This window comes from Schistocerca cancellata, chromosome 7 (assembly GCF_023864275.1).
Source record: "Schistocerca cancellata isolate TAMUIC-IGC-003103 chromosome 7, iqSchCanc2.1, whole genome shotgun sequence".
Lineage (NCBI taxonomy): Eukaryota > Metazoa > Arthropoda > Insecta > Orthoptera > Acrididae > Schistocerca > Schistocerca cancellata.
This window is the reverse complement of record NC_064632.1, coordinates 122,622,692-122,639,560: the sequence shown is the minus strand read 5'-3', so window position 1 is coordinate 122,639,560 and position 16,869 is coordinate 122,622,692.

The window sequence follows — 16,869 nt, the reverse complement described above, 5'->3', positions numbered from 1 at the left end:
AACAGTAAACAGTTCCAATAGTAAACATAAACCTTTACAGTAGTGAAACAGAACACAATGAATGGTGGATCTTCTTACGTTAAGTAATCACAGATTGTTCTTGATTTTATGAGACTGCACCCTAAGGAAACACTCTGATTTACATCTAATTGTTCACTCAGTCAGATAAGGAAAATAGCGAATAAATTCCAGCGCTGGTGCTGTGTATACAGATGTTTCTGTATCTCTCTTATTTTTTTCTTTGTTTGAGAAATCATTAGCCATACATAAGATCAAAGTAATTGGTCATAGATTGAAACTGACTGCAACAAAAATTTGACTGTTGCTTTTTGTGGGCAACATTTTTTCCGGCTGGTCTAGGGACACATCAGAATCAGCATGAAAGATTTTAATCTTTTTTTTCTGCAGCCTCAAATGTTTTGATCCAAACATCTAGGTTCCTTTTTTCCCTTTCTACCACGCAGTTCAGCAGTGCCTGCGGAGTTGCAGTTCTTTTCATTCCTGTTACATGATCCTGGCATATGTGGCATGAATGATGTATTATTTGGAAGGTACATTGCATATCTTTCATTTAACTTCCTATCCAGTGTAGTCCAAAGTAACACCTGTAAAGCATCAATGTCATTTGCTGGCTGTGTTGAAAATCTCTCAGTTGTGCCCCACACATTCTGGAATTTTTGGGCTTTCTGCTTGTGTTCGTGTCAGACAGGTATACAATGTAGCTACTCAGGTGTGAAAATTTGTTGACCTATTTTGTTCTTTGCCTTTCTCACTTGTAATTGGGTCACTCGTTTGAATGCTGTACGGTTTTCATGTAGAAAGATCTGTAGTATAATACTGCTGTGCTACTTTCATCCATGTGTGTAGCATTATTCATCTGAATCAGAAAAATTAAACAGGTCATCTGCAGGAAGAATCTTATGCACATTGTCATAGTTTTCTTATGCCACTTACATGTGTTGACAACATGAAAAAGAGATTGTAGACAAAATTGCTCAAGGCCAAGTAGTACTTCTGCATGTGTACAATGTGCACGCTTTCTGATAACTGTTAACTCGTGAGGCACGGTTTCTCACTGTGGGAGAATTATTGAACTCATTCTTGAAGGTAAATTCAGGTGGAGAACTTGTGTACTTAACTTATCCCCTTAAATCACCAGTTCTATAATGTTTTATTGTTAGTTGCATTACTGCGTTCTTTATTAGTTTCACGATGTGCTTTTGACACATGTTGGGGTCTCCTTCACCGTGCCTTGTGAACTACGTACATGTTTTCTTAGTGTAGCACAAATCGTGTCTGCAGGAATGTCAAAATTTTAATAATCTTGGGTCTGATGAAGGTGGTAGTCGGTGAACAGAGGAACGTGTAAGTGATAGAGATCAAGAAAATAGACGAAAAAGAGGACAATTTGTACGGTGAGTGATCACAATTCTGCTGGCAAACTGGAGCATCATCAGAGGAGGAACTTCAGGACAATGTTGTTGGGCACCTTATTGTTTCTCCAATAAGGTACTTAGTGTTAGTTAACAGCAAATGTATTCTGAGTGGTAACAAAGGGAAATGTAGATCCCAGTAGTGAATGTCAATTTTGCAGACTTCTTTTTGTCCTACAGATTGCAGTCTTTATGTGCAAGTTTCATCTCTGGAATTTAGTTACATGGTAAAATTTACATGCTACAGAGATACCGTAAGTGTTTAGAAAGTAAAATTCAGTTTTCTAACAGTTTATGTGTAATATTTTTAAAAAATGCGCGAAAGTTATTTTTTTTGACAAAGTGCAATAAAATCGCTGAGGAGTATTTAAACACCTCTAGAATAAATGTTTATAACTTACAGGAAAATTTTCAAATGATTTATCTCCTTAATCTCATTTTAAATCTTGTAGTATATGGCACATTACAAAATGTCACCCCATGGGGTAAGGGTTAAGAGCCAAGGCTCCATAGGTCTCCTTGTTCGATAGAAGTTGGAGCAGTTCATATTGCAGATATTTTGTGGCCTGTCAGTGCCAACCTTAGCACTCAAACAATCCTGGGCTCTAGTGCAGTAAAAGTATACTCTTGCATTACATGTTTCATATAAGATGATTCTCGATATGGTGGCTAATTGGAATAGCAGAACCGATCAAAATAGAATTGTATATAGTTTCCAGTCACCGCTAGGGGCGTCCGCCCCCGGTAGCTGAGTGGTCAGCGAGACAGAATGTCTATCCTAAGGGCCTGGGTTCGATTCCCGGCTGGGTCGGAGATTTTCTCCGCTCAGTGACTGGGTGTTGTATTGTCTTAATCATTATTTCATCCCCATCGACGCGCAAGTCGCCGAAGTGGCGTCAACTCGAAAGACTTGCACCCGGCTAACTGTCTACCCGACGGGAGGCTCTAGTCATACGACTTTTTGTTTTGTTACCGCTAGGGGCGATTCCAGAAAATCAACGTCCCATTTATTGCCCCGCTTCCGCCCTTTTCAGTTTTCGCTACTAATTGTGAACCGCACTGCACACGTATCTTCAAGCTGTGCGCTGGCCTCACCTTGGCGCTCCAAGCAGCGTCTTGTTTCGTTTGGGCGTTACGTACTGGTCACTGCCAGCCATTTTAGCAAATAACACTGTTTAGTGCAGCTATATCTACGAAAAAGTAGAGGTGACATCTGGAGTTAACTCTCACTGGACGCAATGCTCGCCTGCGTTTGAAAGGTGTTGCCAGCAACTGGAAATTGGACGTGTTTACATTTCTATGGGTTTAACCTCGCCAAGAGCCTTCTCAGTGTGTGTCCCATAGTACATTACGGAAACGGCGTTTGTTCACACTTAAGTGCTCCACACCTTAGGCATTCTTTGTGCAGTATAGGGTCTGTTTCTTCTGATACCCCTATCTTGCAAAACTTGTCTGTCAGTACCCGTCATCTGGCAGAATCATGGTTCGAGTCCCAGTCCGGCAGGTATTTATACTTCGTTGGGAATTGCACCGCAACGTCCACTCGCCTACTTTCTAGGCGAGGACGGGGGAGATAGGTTGCACTACGCACAAGACAAAAAAGTCGTCGTGGCTGGAGTCGTTTCGGCCGGAGTGGTTAGGCGAGGCTTTCCAAAGGGAAATTCCGCGCGGTTCCGGCCGCTTGTGCAACGGCTGCGGCCAGTGGCTGGGCCCGGGAATCCCCAGGTTCAAAAGAGCCAGCCAGCGGCGCAGCACGCCGGGAAACCCAGCACCGACTGCTGTCTGCCTGGCCTTTCTCAGGCCGTCAGAGCGCTGGAAGAAACTCCAGTAAAGACCTTACAGCAAGAGACGGTTTAAAGTTACACGGGGTCGTAGCATTGACATACAGCGGGCCTCCTATTTAAAACCGAACGTCCCTAGCATGTTTACAAAATAGCGATATTGAGAGTTTGAACATCTATATTCCAACACCGACACCAGATTCTGACAGCCGCGATACCGGATCACCGAGGACACTCATTAATACGAAACTAGTTTCCGTCTGACAGTTGAAGACACTTTAACATCCCTAGCGGCAAGGAAACTATTCAGCACTTCACGTCATATGTGCTATAACGTCACAATCTAAAGTAACAGTCGCGACACTCCAGTCTCTTGTTTTGTTACCCACTGCGACTGCAGCGCGCCAAGCGGCCAGGATGTTACACTGTTGAGTTCGGCGAGATCTTGCGAAAATGAATCCTAATTATTGGTCTACAGATTAGTTTTTACAAAGGAGAGCGACTGTAGAGTAATAAATTCCAGCAATAACAAGACCCCACTTTTTTTAGGTTTCCAAACGATCATCCACATTACAGAACAGTTTATTTACGACTATCTTCTAACCTACAGATATTTACTGAACTATGTCGTATTCTTTAGAACAAATAATTCTAGTAAACAGCAGAAGAAACTATCTTTTTCAGAAAGGCGTCGTGTAGCTGCTCAAAAACGTGACGTTTTCTTCACTATACTTCATGTCAAATCAGTGAATGTGGAGTATAGCAAACGTGTATGGAATGCAATACTTACATTCTAGAGTACCTACATTATTTAACGTAACATGTAAGTTACGGTACCGAGACTGTAGATGAAGGAAAATCTACATAGGCGTGGTAATAAAAGAAGAAAAGCAATAAAACTGTTTCCCAACAGAGGAGAAACCAATTCCACAATTGAGCCTGATTCTGCAACACATTCTCTTTTGAATCAAAAGATATTACATCTACAAAAATATTTTGTATTAAGAAGTCGAGTGAAGTGAAAGACTGCGAAACAGTAGGTTCCCTACAAAGTTGTTGCGTGTCAAGGAAAGTACCTGTCATAATAAGAACAGACAACATAAGCAATATATTCTTCATGCATGAAATATATGTTTATATTCTCTTACTATGAGAGGAGTAAGCTGCAGTTATACACATAATCCAAAGTATTTCTTCATTATGGAGTTGTAGGTATTGTCACAGAATTAGGGAGATTCGGCTGTTTTTACATGTATTTCATGATCGTTCATGTCTCTTGATAGTTTGCTAATGTTGAAATGCGAAAGTGTAATAATTATTTCGCTAATTAACCATAAAAATAATGAAAAACAATTTAATTTTACGTTTGCGTTTCGCCTCTTGGGGCGCTAGTGTCGTTTTCACAGCAGTGAGTGTCGCGAATGTCTATGTTCTGTAGTCTTAACACACACGGCCGTTACATCGAAAGTGCAAGATCCGTGTTACGACACGGAAATAGAGAACGACAGCAGCGCTCCAGACGGCGTGGCGGTGAACTTTGAATAATAGAATTTCAATTATTTTTTATGGTAAAGAGTTTTCATTTTTAAAAAACAATATTGCAATTTCGATCGTTTGTCTGTTACCAATGGAATTTATGTTCCGATTACGACCTTTTGTGCGTATTGCACTCTATGAATTACAACGTAAATATGTTGCCCATATTCAGTTTAATTTTTGCTGTCATCCGTGATGTTGGCTGAGGTGAATGATTCCATATTTACTTTTGTTTCATACGAAACAGAAACTGGTTTCATTATATGGTGTTCTGTGGACCAATGTTTATTACTACTTACGAAATCTTGTGTGAGCTGCTGGATTTAAATGCACTGTAAGTATATTGCTCGTATTCTACGTTATGTTTGTTAGCATCCCTTTTTCGTACTCTTGCATTTAATGGAGGGCACTGAAATTTTCATTAACTTCTGTTAAAATGTACTGTTTGTAGTAGGCCTACCTGTTAACTCGTGAAAACTTCTGCGTAACTATTGTTGCATTTTTAGAATTCGCAAGAAAAAATACTGTAATCACCAAGACTACGAAATGAGCCTACTCAACTACATCCATACTCTGCAAGACACTGTGAAATGCATGGTACTCAGTGGCTAGAAGTAACACCATTGAAAACAGAATTACATATTCATTCTGTGGCAAGATAAAGTCAAGTTGAATACAAATAGCGTCATAAAATGCTAACGTGGAGTTCTCCATTAAATCTGAGAAAGTACGGGAAACGGGGCAACCGAAAATAACGTAGAATACGAGCAAATACTTACAATGCGTTTGAATCGATCAGTTCATACTCAGATTCATAAGCATCAACAGATTCACAGAAGCCCGCAAAACGCAATGCAGCGGAGGCAGTTTCGGTTTTAAATGAACAAAAACATGTTTGGAATCATATACCCCACTCAATGTGAAGGATGCGATAAGAACGCCTCCATAATACAAGTAACACATTTACAATGCAGTTCAGGGTAATTTCCAAGAATGATTGCCTATCGACGTTGGAGCGCTCCAAACGATACATATCGAAGTTGCGATGGTAAATCGATTATGGAAGTCTCGTAGAGCGTGTTACGAGTATGTATGAAGGCGTCGCTACAGAACGACAAAAGGAAAGCGTTAGAGAAGCATTCGCAAATGGAAAGGAGACGACTTACCTTAGTCGTCGGTGTTATCGTCTTGCGACAGTCCGCGTGATGTATAAGCTACAGGGACAAGTCCTTTTTTCCCATACCCAGGGTAAACTCTGCCAATCGCGTAGGAACATCGGCAGTCTCGCATGCGTCGACTTTCCCCTGCAAACGCAGATTGTGAAAGTGTAGGTACTGGAAGAAATACAGTTCGTCCCTCTATCCTGGACGTCCTTATCTTTTTATGGTTGACTTGACAGACTTCCAGAGGCGTTCTATGTTCTGGGTATGGACACTGGCGTCATCTGAAGAGACACTCGACAGAGTGGTTCACAAATTCGTGATCGAAGCCTTCAGCTTTGAGACTGTGGTATGACTGAAACCCGTCGGTGATGACTTTTGTTCTTGGCAGTATGAAATGGTTTATAAGACCCACTACAGTGAGCTTGTCTCGCGACAATACCCAGACAACGAAACACTTGCGTGACTCCCTTTCTCTCCCACCAAAAACCCAAATATGATGTACTTCACTTTTAGAAGGTCGTCCTCTCTGATTCTTTCGTCTAGCAATGTGAGACTCGTCTACTTCCACTATTTTATTCGGTCCACCAATTGGCACAATGTCATTTGTCACTATGACGTAGCACACTTCTCGACAAAACCCGAAATAATCACAGACGGTATTCGCCGATAGCTCAGTTTCTGATGCTATGCCTTGCAGAGTATAATCACGAATCCAGCACGACACAAGAATTACACTCGTCTGAATCGATAATTTAGAGGACTCGAACCACCTATTTTTCCTGATGCTGGTTCGCTTTCCACAAAGTCCGCAATGAAACTGCAACGGAATCTCAGTGTCCGCACTTCTCTTACGCAGTTTCACAGACTTCGCAGCACCACAATCAATACAGTCTCTCATGTCGTCGTCCGGCAGAAGTCGATATTTCCGGGAAAAAGTCTTATATTTGTCTACACTGCATATGCATGGAATTAAAGTTTTTCATGTGAGGCAATCCGCAGAAGAAGCAGCACACATTTCACTCGCTATGAAGAGAAACTGTCAAAAACAATTATGGCGGGAACGTAATGGACTCAAAGTGAAGAAACAACGCAAAACTGACACAAATGACGATCACAAGTAATTTATCATAAGGCCGCCACAAGACTTCCATAATCGATTTACTATCGCAACTTCGATATGTATCGTTTGGAGGGCTCCAACTTTGATAGGCAATCATTCTTGGAAATTACCCAGTTCTGAGTGCAATACACACGAGAAGTCGTAATCAGATGCGCATTGCGACGAAACCAACTTCTGTTTACTATGAAAGGAAAACGAACGTGGAAGACTACAAAAACAGCCAATAAGAAAGCGAGATGATGGATTGATGAACTTGCAGCGCTCCTAGTGGCATGGCAGCGAACCAAGGACGTATTACTAGAAGTTCCTATATGAGTGAACTCAGATAGTATAGAGATCACTGGTTTATCTCCTGTGTGCGATATTATCTGCTGCGGAAGTCGTTACCGTTTTGACAGCTGGAGCAACACTAGCGCTCCAAACGGTGAGAAAGCAGTTACATGCGTCGTAAGAATGTTTGTTTTTCATCTCGTTTCAACTTTATTTATGAAATATTTATTTTATTTTCTTGCATCCAAGAGTTTGTGTAATATCAGAAGACAAGCGTGATCTGAAACACGCGCAAACACTACAGAATCCTCTAACATGCTACAGCGTACTCGTGAAAAAAATACATGTAACGTTAGAGAAAATTGCAGCCTACCACATCCATACCGAAGCAATATAAACACCCAGATTGACACATAAGAAGTACGTACATGTACCTTCTTCTGATACATTTTCCGTTGCTGTCTGTTGCGGTAGCTTATTTAGTGTGTCAAATGACGTGGGTACTACATTCCATACGAGTTTATTTTCTACGTTCATAAACTGGTTTGTTTCGAAGTGTAGAGAACACAACTTCACATTATTATATAAGTAAACACAGTCTTTCTTCGCGATGTCTTCTCTTCTGCTATTTATTAGCCATTTTCCATTCCTAAAAGAAACATTAATCATTCATAAACGCATGTAGGTTGCAGGTTAATGCTGACGATACAGCTCGTTAATATGATATTACTCGCTCCTTACGAAAGCAAAAAAAAAAAAAAAAAAGACAAATGTGGTACCTTCCTGTTGCTGCTGCAATTTATTGCGCTAAGGGCACTATAGTTTGTGAAAACGATTCTACAAGCCAATATAAAGAATTGCGATTCGCGTTCACAAGATCACGCAGAACCCAGAGGGTAACTTGCTGGTCATCTGGCATGCTGCTATCATAGTGAGTAAAAAAAAGCGAGAGGAAGTGTCGCGACTGTTAAGATTGTTTATTGTTAATCCCTCTACTTAATTTACAAAATATTTATATATTTGCGTTACAAGCGTTTGTAAATTTCCAAGATATCGTCAACTGGAGCTATTTTACACACATTTTCTGTGTTTTATTGATTTTATAAAGTGTAATTAGTTATATAATTGCTAGTAACAAGTTTATGTATATCATCAGATTTCTTGAGGGCAATTACAACCTAAAAATGAATGCAAATCATGTTTATAACATGTCTTAAACAAATCTGTGTGTAATTACCCTCGCCAAAGGGTCCCTAAATACTTAGCAAGTTTTTCGACAGTATTTGCTTCGCAATGGCTAAATTTAAACACGCCTGGAAATTTTAAGTGATAGTAAAACAGAAATCTGAAGTGGCGTGACACTTTGCATAGCTTTCTTGACTTGTTGGAACACATTACAAGAATAAATGGAGTATGACGAGTCATTTCAATATCAAGTTTTTTTCTTCAACTTGAGGAAACACTGTCTTCCAGGGTTTTTCCCATGAAGTTTCTTCACTTTTTTGCAAGGTTTTCACGGGGATAGGGAACTTATCATTAGATGGGAACTGCCCACAAAGACAGGATGTAGTCTCCATACATGCGAGGACCAGGTTTCCTAACGTTTCTTCTCAGCGTTATCTGTATTTTAATCTGAAACAACAAACTTGCTAGTGTAAGTGTCCTTGTATATGGAAGTGACCTAGGAAAATATGCTTAGACCGTTTTGTTGTCTGCAGCTCAGAAATACGCCAGAAGTTCAGCATGCAGTAGTTCTAGCTTTTGTTTGCATGTAACAGCCTCTGTAAAGTTATCCCCACTCATGTGTTAGTGTGCACCTGTTTTCGGCTTGTTAGTAACACGCCCCAACAAAAGAAGACTTTCTCCTGCAGTTCTCACCTCTCGAGGCCTTATTGAAATGCATTTCATACAAACAAAAATACAAACTAGAACGTAATTAAGACATAACAATGAAAGTTTCTAAGCAATATAAAATACATAAAGATACTCCTTCAGTTAACTGCATTTATCACCCAGCAGTATGATGCACGAACAACACAGTCATGATATTTCTGCCAGTAAAGTTCACTTTGTCTTATCTAGGCAGATAATGTACTCAGAATTTCAGAAATCTGCCACGTGCAGCGCTCAATAGAAAGAACTTCACGGGAAGCCGTTGAATAACACGGGTTGTGTAAAGTAACTGTTGGTGACAGCAGCTGACTAATCTTAAAATAAATTTAGCCATAGCCAGAACTCAGGACTGAAATTATGTAAGCTACTACTTATCCCTGTGAAAGCAAGAGAAGATAAACGCAGTGTTTCATCTACAATGATTCGTTTCTGTTGTTAATTGTTTTTAAGACTGGCTACGATTTTGTGACGAAGTCACAAGATTTGATTATTGTTTCATTTCACTCGATGTTCCAATCGACGAACATTTGTTTAAAATAATTTCTTTTTCCTTAAAAGACGACTGTGGCGAAAAATTCCGACGTTCGTGATTCTGACGTAACGACAGTTGCTGAATCGGTTAAAGTCGAGGAGCAGTTTCATTGTATTTGTCGTTTTAACATCAAGTGTATGTGGTAGTTTCCTTTTCAGTTACTTTTTTTTTGGGGGGGGTGGAGGGAGGGGGGGTGTCTTTGGTCTTCTGACTGGTTTGACCAAATTATCTTTAAACGATCATTAATATTATCACTATTTCATAAGAACATAATACTGATTACATTAAGTATCAATATTACATTTTTTTCCAAATACTAGTACTAACGGTTCTAGGCGCTTCAGTCCGGAACTGCGCTGCTGCTACGGTCGCAGGTTCGAATCCTGCCCTGGGATGGATGTGCGTGATGTCCTTAGGTTAGTTAGTTTTAAATAGTTCTAAGTCTAGTGGACTGATGACCTCAGATGTTACGTTCCATAGTGCTTAGAACCATTTGAAATAGTATTAACGCTTGGCACAATGTGGTGGATGTCACAGCACAAGTGTTGCAATAACAAAACAGATTCGCGCAATTTGTCATTCCGTAGGTTTCCCAAGGACCACAAAAGGTATGTAACCTACAGATATCTACTAAAAAATAACGTGTCTATTTATGAACAAGAAATACATAGGAAACAGAAAACATGATATAGTGCAGAAAAAAGTTGAGCTGTAACATATCTATAAAAACGAGTTCTTAAATGTCTCATGAAGATGTCTTGCCGAGTACTGCTTTCCACACCAGTTTCCTATTTTACGCACTCGTAAACTGGTCTGTTTCGAAGTGTTGTGAAAAAATCTCCATGGTATTGTGTAGTATACGTCTTTCTGTAATATATCATGTTTTCTTTACTATCTATTTCTTGTTCGTAAATAGATACCTTATTTTTTTTTTAGTAAATATGTGTAGGTTACATATCTTTTGTGGTCCTCAGAAAACCTATAGAATGACAAATTTCGCGATTCTGTTTTGTTATTGCAACACTTTCTTGCGTCGCATACGCACGATTTTGTACAAATCACAAATAAATATAAACGACAGTACACGCATTCATCTGACATCATGATAAACCGTATAGCTTACTGTCTATTTGGTGCTCCGCTATCGCAGTGTGTACCAAAAACGAGCAGGAGTGTCGCGAGTGTATTTGTTAGACTGTGCTGACAATGAGCTATATGAAACGTAGCAACATCAAGCATCTTCCGTCGTTCATATTAGACTGCGGTTTGAAAACTGCAACTCTCCGTGCCGTAAAAGACAAAACACATCCACGATGCCTTTTGAGGGCTTACAACCTCGTCTCATGTGGATCAGTGGATTATGTTACGGTTTAGTTTCCTGGATGACGAGCACCTAAAGTGAATATAGTACAAATATCATTCGGCTGAAATCGACGGATTAAATATGGTGTGAACCTAAACTCTAGACTACGCTACAGGTCAATCTGTTACCACAACCTTTATTTAGCATTCATATTCCTAGGCTTCTCCAACTCACAACCAAACTATCACCATACAACCTAGCCTAGACCTTGGGCTACGATATATTTTAGTCCTTCCGCCACAACGACCAAATTGACCGATTTCAGCCGAACGCTGTTTGTACCAGACTCATGTAAGGGACTTATTGCTGGGTGCAGACAGCTGTCTGTTTTGAACTTCATGTCACTAGAAATAATTTATGATTTGTCACATGTTACCGTAATATAGGACCGAAATTATAAATTTTAAACAATAACAAAGTTTCTTACGAGATTTTTCAGCAAAAAGAACCCCGAGGGTCATTATACGTCTACATTTGCGTCTTTAAGTGGCACACAGACACGAAACAAATTGCAAACAGTTCAGAGATTGTAGGACACCGTCTTTTTATTTTTTTATCTCATTTTGGTTATATACCATTCCGTCATTGTTATGTAATACGAGGGTAAGTCAATTGAAAACCTTAATTTTTAATAACAAATCGAAATTTCGCGCCGTTATCTTGTAAGTTGGTAAGTGTGCTACAAACAGTGTGCAGAATGGCCTGTAGGTGGCATCATAGTGCAGATGCACACACACCGTCGCAGTATCAGTATAAAGATGGCCGCCGCACTTGCGACTTGCACCAGGAAAGAACAGCGTTCTGTTATTCGGTTTTAGCGTACGGTGATGCGTGTTTGTCACAGCAGCAAGTCTACGAATGGAATAGGAATTTCGCAAATGGTGTGACTTCAGTGGAACATGCTCCTCGTCCAGGTCAGGAACAACGAGTTGTGACTCCACAGAACAGTGCAGCAGTTCAAGCCATGAAGAAGGATTGTCAAAGAACTACTAAAAAGAGATATAGTTTATAAGTCACATGTACATCTGTTATCATAATTTGTGCAGAAAAGTTATTAATTTGCATCGAGTGACATAATTTAATATGTTATTAAAATGACAGACAGATTTGTTGACTGGACAGAATAACTCTTTGTTACAAAAAGGCCGTTTTTTAGAAGTTTGTCAATTGACTTCTCTAATTTGCATAAATAAGTAAATAACATGAATTATTAAGAATTACATTGGTTTTCGTCTAAAATAGGATTGCTTACGTGAATACTGAGTGAAAACGCTCCTAGTGAACAAATAGGTTTCACTGGGTGATTTTTATTTAAGGAGATCCAAAATACCTAAGTTGGCCACTATTTTTCGTACTTCATATTAATTATTTAAGATGAACTTAGTGTTTTTACATGATGACATTTGCTGTATCAGTGATCAAGTGATATAAACTTTTGTGTGGGTCAGTTACTCAGTATAATTTAATGGGTTGACTGTTTATGCAGACATGTTATGCAATCATTGTTAACATACACAATAACTTTTCTATAATCATGAATACTCGTTAAACTGGTTGAATTTGGAGGGTATCGCATACTTCGGTACAGTAAAGCCTTTAATATGTTCCGTTACAATACCCCCCCTCAGGTAATATCATTTACAGAACGTTAATGATATTAGCCGACTAGGACAAATGTGTCAAATGCTTAAAATTTGGGAAAGTACTACTTTAATAATTTTTTTGTTTTACTATGCATAATGTGTATGTATACAATGACCGTTACACCATTTCAAAATGACTTTTTCCTGCAAATATTTTAGTTGTGTTGTTTCAAATGCACTTTGTGTTATGGCTCTCAGTATGACAGTGTAATAAAAATATTTAGTAATATATGAAAGTAAAAAAAAATGTTAATCTTTGCTCCCAGTGAGCTACATGGAAAATGATCAAAAACAGACAGAAATATATCACATGCGATTTTAAGATATATAAAAAATATATGTAAATTATTTCAAAGTCAGTTCTCATTGAGTCACAGATTAATCAAGATAATAGAAGGAACATAAATATATTACATAGATGGACAGGTCATATGTCCATAGGAAAATATTGCAACTGTCTGCTCTTTTTGAGCCACATAAAAGAAGTGAAAACAAAGAACATAATTATAAGTATGGACATGATATATAAACACAAACACTAGAGAAGTCACATGTATGAATATAGTATGCATTTGAAAAAAAGGAAGAGTTTTTTAAATATTGTCTCCCATTGCGACACATAGTCAAGACAGTACAAGAACATATTAATACTAAAATTGGACACTTAAATTGGTCACAACATAACACAAACATCAAACTTGGTGAACATCTGATTAGCTGTAGAAAATTGTACACAAATCTTATGCCTAAGAACACAATAGTAACAAAATGATGGGTCTTGCACAACAATTTTTACATTGTCTTTTATTTGGTGCAAGTATGTCCCATATTCAATAATACAAAAGGAAAGTAATAAATGTTTGTCCCCTTCTTACCCGTTGCAAGTAAAGAAGATGTCTCAAAATTTAATATTCAATAGTGACAATAAAAATATAAAAACATTCTCTCAGAGATCTGGAACTTTTCCAGGGCCTGTAGGATGAGTGGTAGTTGCTATTTGACACACTCAGTAAAAACTTTGCTGATAACATGCTTTATGGAAAATGGGTAAGTAACTGTATTCAAACAGGGAAATGTGCTTAATCATGTTTATATGGTTTCAATTCAGTGATGTTTCTTAATCCAAATAATCTTCTTGATCTGGGAAAGATAAGTCTATACGCATTAGGATGTGGGCTTTCTTTTATTTCCAATGGACCAATGTAAATATAAAAAAACTTGGTAAGTTTGGCTGACAATAACTTTGATTTCTCGTGTGTCTTGATGAGTACAAGGTCCCTTTGTTTGAACTTTTAATCCAACAACTGGCATTTCAGGAAAATGTTGACAATTTCTGAGCTTATCTCTAAGTCTAGAAGTGATGGCAGAAACAGGACTTCCTGTGTCTACTAACACTCTACCTTCCCACTTGTCAATGATTAATTTAACATACGGACAACCTAGCTCAACATCTTTGTCTATTTCAGTATTTTCAAACAATAGATCATTTTCAATTTCTTTAGTTCCTAAGTCTAATGTCTCTTTCCTACACGTAGACACACCCCTCTCTGTTTGCAAAGCATTGACATTTAAACATAAACCTTTGTTTTCATTTGTTCCTTTTAACACTGTGTTGTCACTTAACAAACTACTGTGTTCACCCCATTTTTTATAAAGTCCACTACGGATTCTTGTCCACCATGTAGGATACAAGGTTGCACTTACCTTTGCTAATTCTTTCTAAAAGGCATCTTTGTTTATACAGTTTCCATAGTTGTTCCACAAAACTTCTAAAAACTTTTCCCCTTTTTCTTGAAAACACACATTTACCTTCCGTTCCTTTATATTTTCTTTAATATTATTATTATTACCATTCTAATAGATTAGTGTTTCATAGTTCCCAATCGGCAATAGCTTGTCCTCAGATACACATTCCCTAGTCTGCATTTCACTTAAATTAACCTCATTATTACCCATGTTTGTCACATCACTTACCTTTACCACATAATCACTTTTCAATTCTACAAACACTTTTATTTCTTCCTCCACACTCTCATCAATAACATCACTTGATTTAGGATCATTATTTAAATGTCTCTCTATTACTTCTTCCTCCTCCTCCACAACAACCCCATCTTCAGTTTCCCCCCTATGTATCTGAATCTCAGCAATTGAGTCTTTGGCTCCATTAAACGCTTCGTCATCCCCCTTCTTATCAAATAAACCCCCCAAAATAGATTTTATTTGTGGTGTGCCTGACTTGTTATTAACACCAGTATCTTTTTCAGCCCAACTATGGAACTCTGCAATACCTTCAACTTCTGCACTTTCACTAACTACCTGTGCTTGAACACAGTTTTTATTAACTGTATCACTTTTACTCATAGTATCCCAAAACCTTTTATTAAATTCTAATTTATTCATTCTAACAACATCAGTATTTTCATGGTACTTACTCTTTACATTGTATCTTCTCCTTTTCCAGTTTCGGTTATGTGTTGTCCTGTCATAATATTGTCTAGCCCCAAAACTACGGACATCTAGTGGGACTGTCCACCGTTTCCCGGCTGGTTCCCTCGGTCTGTCCGTTTGTAGTTGTCGTTTTGTTCACTAGTTTCAACAAACCCCCTTCTTTCTTGTGCTCTTCCCCAATACCTATTTCTATCATTCCTGTTATCTCTCCTCCCTCCTCCCTCCTGTGTATCGTTTCTGAAATCATTTTCATATCTCCTATCTCCCCTATTTGGAGCATTATTTCCAGAATTTTCAAAGTCTCTCCTCCAATAATAATCTCTATTTACATTCCTGTTCTACCCCCCATACTGGTTGTTGCCAGAGCCAAAACTTTGGTTATTTTCTCTTTCCAAGGCCCTATCTAATCTATCTACAAATTTCAGGAACTCTTCCATTGAATCGTCTGGTCCATGGACCAAGTCCCACTGCAGTCTCTCTGGTAATCTTCTTTTTAAAACATCAATTTGTGTCATAATATCAAAAGAGTTATTCAAGTGAGCAAGTTTTTTCAATTGATCTCTGCAAAATTTTTGCATTCCCCCTACTTTCCCTCTATACACTGGTCCATTTAGAAATTCTGACTTTAATCTGGCTTGTATGGATTGTGACCAAAATTTGCAAATAAACTTAGCTTCAAACTCTGAAACGTCCCCTTAGAAAAATTGTACACGACTGTGCTTAAACTGACACACAATGTTTTTAGCGCAACGCAATCTGACTATCAAAGATCCCTGCAAAAGAATGGCGCTGAGTAACATTAAACTATACCTTTCAGAAATCACTTACCTCACAAAAATCTTCATTACTCGAACTACTGCAATACAGCGAGCGCCACTACTGCCAGCTAAATAAAAGAGTCAAACTACGGAAGGCTCTAACTACTGATAGGGATAGTTAGCAAATGAAAGATTTGAATAGAGAAGAAACAATGTATTTACCTTATTATCATCACAAGTCATAATATATAACTCCGCCATCTCTCTCCTCACATCCACCACTGCTGGCGGCTCACCTCTAACTGCGCAACGCTACGCGCTGTTCACATTCAGCTGCCGCTGCCCAACACTACAATGGCAGACAACAATGCAAACTAGCCACAGACTGCACACAGCACAGCCAGTGATTTTCATACAGAGCGCTATGTAACGTTGCCAATAAGAAAACATAAACAGCCTACTTACATAGCCCCCATGCTCGCCACAAAATATTTTACAAATTTTTTTTTGGGCAGTGGCCAATAATGATTTGATAAAATTTTTCATAATTACAGTAAGAAAGATATCAAATGCACACACTTATTGATACAATGTTGGTCAAAAGCTAAAATTTTCTCACAGTCCATAAAGACAGTCCTGATCATTCATCACAGTGAAACTGCCATTTCTTTTCTCAAAGTCTGAGCAGTAAAAGACAATGCACACGAAAGTAGTGGATTTCCATACAGTCTTGAAGAAGTAGTGTTGTCCTTCCAACGGAAAGACAGTGCTGACTCTTGACATGCTGACAGGTAATGGGCCACAACAGAGCAAACCCACAGCAGAGTCATTCGACGTTTTGAAGAATATTGGTAGGTAGGTCATCACAGAGCAGACCCACTGTAGTCCTGGTAGAGATTACGGTATTGGTGGGCCACCAGAGGTGC